Source organism: Triticum aestivum, chromosome 4A, assembly GCF_018294505.1.
Source record: "Triticum aestivum cultivar Chinese Spring chromosome 4A, IWGSC CS RefSeq v2.1, whole genome shotgun sequence".
Classification (NCBI taxonomy): Eukaryota; Viridiplantae; Streptophyta; class Magnoliopsida; order Poales; family Poaceae; genus Triticum; species Triticum aestivum.
The window spans coordinates 157,802,803-157,809,434 of NC_057803.1; the positions used below are offsets into that span (position 1 = coordinate 157,802,803).

General features: G+C 40.8%; 1 long non-coding RNA gene across 2 annotated transcripts; it reads left to right on the plus strand.

Moving 5' to 3' along the window:
- The first annotated feature begins 2,370 nt into the window (after positions 1-2,370).
- On the plus strand, positions 2,371-5,685 carry LOC123081899 (uncharacterized). 2 transcript variants are annotated; one of them, XR_006438833.1, is made up of 4 exons: positions 2,371-2,809; positions 2,948-3,070; positions 4,113-4,379; positions 5,456-5,685. It is a non-coding gene; the product is annotated as an uncharacterized lncRNA (long non-coding RNA). The 2 variants fall into 2 exon arrangements; XR_006438834.1 differs by having other exon boundaries at positions 2,371-3,070.
- Positions 5,686-6,632: the final 947 nt, after the last annotated feature.

Below are 6,632 nucleotides of genomic sequence, written 5' to 3' on the forward strand. Positions count from 1 at the left end.
AACATTGTTTGGAATTCCAAGATGCACCCTTGTGCACAATATGAGATCATTTGAACAAACTATGCCATGAATGTGGCCATAAGTTTGATCATTTGGCTTGAAAGCCCTGAATCTTCACGCATGATAGCTCATTTCTGAGAACACTTTTTAAAAATAATTGCCATATTACAAGTTTGTCATTTTTCCTGGAAACTTGGTCACATATAATGACAATGCGAAGGTTTCCCAATTTTTTGATTTTTTTTGAATTTTTATGCCCGTTTCGAAATGCGATGAAAACAACGGGTTTGACCGTTCCTACCTAGTGGTTGAATCTTGGAAAACTTTTGATGTTCTCTAATTAAATAGATACTTATGTATCTAGAAATGATTTTTTGAAAAAATAAAGAGCAAACTATGAGGCAGCTGCAGTTCAAATTTGACCCGCTTCCTACTGAATCGGCGGGAATTTGTCTTTTTCACCAGAGGTGGATCGATGCTTTTGACACCCAACCATTTGGTCAATTGTGAATCAAATATGGCCTAGTATTTTAGAAAAATTATTTGGTCCAATTTTGCAACAAATATATGGTAGGTCCTTCACAAAAAGAACTCAATTCGGGCACTCGGAAAATGGAAAATGAATTTTACGTGCAAAGAAAATAAAAAGTCCCTTAGGCAACATTGTTTGGAATTCCAATATGCACCCTTGTGCACAATATGAGATCATTTGAACAAACTATGCCATGAATGTGGCCATAAGATTGATCTTTTGGCTTGAAAGCCATGAATCTTCATGCATGATAGCTCATTTGTGAGAACACTTTTTTAAAATAATTGCCGTATTACAAGTTTGTTATTTTTCCTGGAAACTTGGTCACATATAATGACACAATGCGAAGGTTTCCCGTTTTTTTGATTTTTTTTGGAATTTTTATGCCCGTTTCGAAATGCGGTGAAAACGGCAGGTTTGACCGTTCCTAGCTAGTGGTTGAATCTTGGAAAACTTTTGATGTTTCTCTGATTAAATAGATACTTATATACCTAGAAATGATTTTTTGAAAAAATAAAGAGCGAACTATGAGGCATTTGCAGTTCAAATTTGACATGCTTTCTACTGAATCGGCGGGAATTTGTCTTTTTCACCAAAGGTGGATCAAGGCTTTTGACACCCAACTATTTGGTCAATTGTGCACTAAATATGACCTAGTATTTTAGAAAATTGATTTGGTCCAATTTTGCAACAAATATATGGTAGGTCCTTCACACAAAAAACTCAATTTGGGCACTCAGAAAATGGAAAATGAATTTTCTGTGCATAAAAAATTAAAACTCCCTTAGGCTACATTGTTTGGAATTCAAAGATGCACCCTTGTGCACAATATGAGATCATTTGAACAAATTATGCCATGAATGTGGCCATAAGATTGATCATTTGGCTTGAAAACCCTGAATCTTCACGCATGATAGCTCATTTCTGAGAACACTTTTTTAAAATAATTGCCATATTACAAGTTTATTATTTTTCCTGGAAACTTGGTCACATATAATGATACAATGCGAAGGTTTTCCAATTTTTTTTGACTTTTTTTGAATTTTTTATGCCTGTTTCGAAATGCGGTCAAAACGGTGGGCTTGACTGTTCCTAGCTAGTGGTTGAATCTTGGAGAACTTTTGATGTTTCTCTCATTAAATAGATAATTATGTACCTACAAATGATTTTTGGAAAAAATAAAGAGCAAACTATGAGGTAGCTGCAGTTCAAATTTGACCCGCTTCCTACTGAATCGGCGGGAATTTGTCTTTTTCACTAGAGGTGGATCAAGGCTTTTGATACCCAACCATTTGGTCAATTGTGAATTAAATATGGCTTAGTATTTTAGAAAATTGATTTTGTCCAATTTTGCAACAAATATATGGTAGGTCCTTCACAAAAAAACTCATTTTGGGCACTCGAAAAAAGGAAAATGTTTTTTTTGCAAAAAACTCATTTCCGATGACATCTTTTAAAGATATTTATCTTATTCCAAGTTGTTATCTTTTCTGAAAACTTGTTCACATTTTGGTGACACAATGAGAAGGTTTTCCACTTTTTTTAGAATTTCTCAGATCATAAAGTAGCTTAAATGATTTTAGCACATTATTTTAAGTCAACTACGACAAATTTAGATGGTCATAACATCATACTGCATTCTGATTGGTTCGTGGACATATCACGCGGATCATGCATCCAACACCGTCGGATGCTTGGGGATCCAACGGCTGTCCTCGACCCATCTACACAACCCCGAAACCCTAGCTATGTCCTTCGGGTCAATTTCCATCCACCCCCCGCCTCCTTTCTTTCCCTCGCTCCCCGATCCCCTCCCTTCCTCACCTGCGCAAACCCTAGCTCCTCCTGATCCCGTCCCCTTCCTCCCCGCCAGCTCCCTTCTCCATCGTCGCCTACCCCCACCGCCACCTACCCCCACCGTCGACGACCCTCACTGCTGACCCACGCCCAGACCCTTGCTGGATGCAGCAAGGATTCACTAGAGAGCTCCTATGCTCCAACCCCACCAGCGAGCGGCGACCTCCTACTCTCCCCCAACCTCACCTCCGGCTGCCCCTAGATCGGCTAGAGCTGCTCTTCTCGTGACCAGATCCAGCAGTAATCCCTCCCTCCCACCTCGTGCCTGAAACCCCGGCGCAGCCAACCTCCGTCTCTGGCCACGATCTCGCCAACTCCACTCCGACCACGACGCGGCGGGCGGATCCAGCCCGTGCGGGCGCGATGGCGGTCGGCTCCACAATGGCGAGAACATGCAGCGGTCCCCGCCGACCAAATTAGGTTCGTCTCCTACCACAGTTGAGTCATTCTACCATCGATTTGCTTTGCACGTTCGCGACCTCTGATCCTTTCCCATTGATTTTCTCGGGCGGCTGCCTCTCCCACCATCGACGGCGCGTGCTGTCCCATGATCCATAGCCCGAGGTATCTCCTCATCATCTGCCCGTCGCCCAGTCTGTAGCAGAGGATCCCCATCGCCTGCCACCAGTCTTCAGTAGAGGATCCCCACTCTGTTGGGCACAACACGAACACCCAAAATAGGTAAACAATTCGTAGCATGTCCAACATCATCTTTGTGTTCGATATGTGCCTTACCAGGTCTTGTTTGAACGAGTCCTTCATTCATACGATCTGTTGGTTACACAATTGTGAGCTGGAGTGAAATTGTGCTACTTGTTGGCTTCTGTCTCCAGTTTTGATGGAATGCAGTAGTAGATTTGGTAGGTTAAGTGTCTGCTTCAGATTCCACTTATCCGTAAACTCTAAGAATGGAACAAATAGTTATTAATGTGAATTGCTAATTGCGCGGAACCTGTATACAGCCTTGATAATTCATGTGACTTGCCATCTCCTACGTTCTCTTAGAAATGTGATGCACTCATTTTGTTAACCTGCTTGAGGGGTTTCTTTTCATAGCCTGAGCCACTTGCCGACAAAGTTTTGTAGTGCAATTGCTTAGGACTGCATAGTCTAGGATTCTCTCAGTGAACATACTCTTGCAATTTTGTGCAATTGAAGTTTTATAGTGCAGTGACTTAAGGTTGCATAGTTTGGAAAGGATATGCTGCATTTTCTAGGCCAGCTCTTGCACTTTTGTGCAAGTTCCATCTTGCTAACTGCTGTTACTTCCCTATGAAGCTCGTATATTCTACAATCAATCTCTTTCCAATTTGCAAATAGCATATGTTTACTCCGTCAGCTGTATTGCTTTTCAAGTCACTGATGTTCTTTCAGTGGCATTTAGTCTGCTGTTGTATGGTTCAGAAGCTCGGATGGGATTGTGCAGACAATCTCTCTCCAGTTACTTTGTGCATGTAGTAGGGATTAAGTTCAAGAACTGCTTCTGTAGCATCATTGCTTTTCCCCGCGAGAGTAGAGTCCGCCGTGTTGTCTTGACCTTGGTTTTTATACTGATTTTTAGTACAGATTTTTTTTGGCAAATCTGCTCGTTCACAATTTTTTTCCTGATTATTCTTACAGTATGGAATTACAGATTTCATAATTACTATACTTACATAACCATTATTTATTCAGTATATTCTCTGAAACTGCAAGTTTTGAAGTGTATCATTTTTTTGTGCAGTTAGAGAGCTAAACGGGGCGAGGCTAGAGGCATCGGTGAGGGCGTACGGTGGCGCCGGCCAGAGCAAGGTGTCCAACAAATGGCCCAACCCCTACATGCTCATCTACGGGGTGCTTCTGGTGGTCTCACTCTTCGAGCACTTCTGGAGGCCGCTCAAGTGGTTCGCCATGGCGGGGGCGGCCCCCGGCCTGCCGCCGATCGTGCTCAGGAGCGTCGCCGCGCTCTGGCGGTGCACCATAGACGTCAACATACTCATGCTCATCGCAGGTACGGCCAATACTTGCCACCTTCTGAACTATTCTGATGTTGATGTTCATTGTGGGCTATACTGAAGTTTCCACACGCACGCACGCAGCATGTATTTCATGTGAATTAGGCTTTGCCTTTTTTCTGACTAGATTCATAGTGTGCAATCAATATATCAATATTATGCAGCCATGGTGTTTATCCTTAAATCCATGAATCTTTTGGGTCACCCCACTAGCCTGGCTACTTGCAGAGGAAGCCAAGAATAATAAATCTCATCCATTTTCTGAAAATAAATAAACAAAAAATGTCGTGCTAGGTTCAGATCATAAGGTGCCCTGCTTGGCTCGTGCTGAATCTAGTTAGGGAGAGGAATCCTTGCTAATTCTGGCAAGTTTTTTGCTTTCACATCCGAGTTAAAGAAAACTGGCAATGATCTTACAAGTGGCTCAAAACAGAAGACTGTCTGATTCCTTTTTTAGGTTGTCACTAACCTGGTAGTTTTATATGGTGATGCAGTTTGTAAGTTAAAATGATGCCCAGGGTTCAGGCCATGTGTGATTTCTCTTGACATAGGTGCTCCTCCCATGCTATGTCTCTATGTTCTTGGTAGGCTTTGCAAATAGGAACATGTTGTATCTCGTATATCTTTTTTGTGTGCGAAGGATGTATCTTGTATGTCTTAGGCCTAGGATCTATTCACTACAAATTTATAAATGATCATCAACTAGCAGAATGAGGATAGACAAGCAGCCTCAAGTTGATGTTGCAACAACTTGAAACGATATGTCTAAATTATTGAGAATATGTTCTTTGATTCAGTGTTGATGCACAAAAACCTTCTCTGCAATAAATTAGCTGGTCATATTCTACTTTTGTAGCTATACCTTCTCTGTGAGCCCGTGACTGCTCAAATAGTATATTTGGCAATTCAATTTCACATTGCATGTGGATCATAAACTTATACACTATAAGCTTAGTTATTTGCATATGTAAAATATGTTGACAAAGTGTTAAGTTGGATTACCGCCTCATGTTGATGGCCTTGTTTCTAAACATTTAATAATGTTTCTTTTTGGTGATCTAATGTCGTTCAGGTTGCTGCTGCTATGATGGAAGATCGGAAGAGGCATGGAGATGCGCACCACAGCTTTAGTTGATGTTGCACCATGTTTTGGTGCTTGTGTATCTGTTTTTGCTTGTAAGCACACTTGTATGTGCTTGTGTATCTGTTTTTACTTGTTTTAGTTGATGTTGGACGTGCAGACTTGTATGTGTTGTTGTGTGTATTTGGATGAATGATTTCTGAATTTAATCATTTAATTGAGAGAATTATTGAGTGTTTGTTGTTCAAATGTGTAAACTGAAAATCACTGAATAAAAGACCAAATGTTCTATTGGACCAAATGTTCTATTGGAACATTGTGCATTTCTAGAAAACTTGAACAAAAAGGCCTAATGAAATGGTTTGCAAAAGGGCCATGGCCCAGAAAATTAGAAGTCTGAATTGTAGGGTTTGGCCCATGAAGCCGACCAGAATTAACAAGGAAAAAAATACTAAATGGGCTGAATTGTTGGGCTCGGCCCATATAGACACCTAATCAGACCAGACTGAATCTTATTAACGACCTTTTCAATTGGTCGCAATTTTGCCATGTCGGATCCAATGTGGCCTGGGTAGAGAGCTAGCGACCAAAACAAAAGGTCATAGAATCAACGACCTTTTGTTTTGGTCGTGGAATTCCATGAACTTCTCATGGAGAAGGTCGTTAATTTCAGTTTACGACCGCCAGCTTTTGACCTTCTGTTTTTGGTCACAAAAAGGTCACAAATGAAAAACAGTGACCTTTCAGTGACCAATAGTCAAGGTCACAAGTTGACATATTTCCTGTAGTGTTGTCAAGTTGACTTTGAAGCACATCCAATTTGGATTCCTTGACGGACTCAGTGAAGGAAATATGCCCTAGAGGCAATAATAAAGTTATTATTTATTTCCTTATATCATGATAAATGTTTATTATTCATGCTAGAATTGTATTAACCGGAAACATGATACATGTGTGAATACATAGACAAACAACGTGTCACTAGTATGCCTCTACTTGACTAGCTCGTTGATCAAAGATGGTTATGTTTCCTAGCCATAGACATGAGTTGTCATTTGACTAACGGGATCATATCATTAGGAGAATGATGTGATTGACTTGACCCATTCTGTTAGCTTACCACTTGATCGTTTAGTATGTTGCTATTGCTTTCTTCATGACTTATACA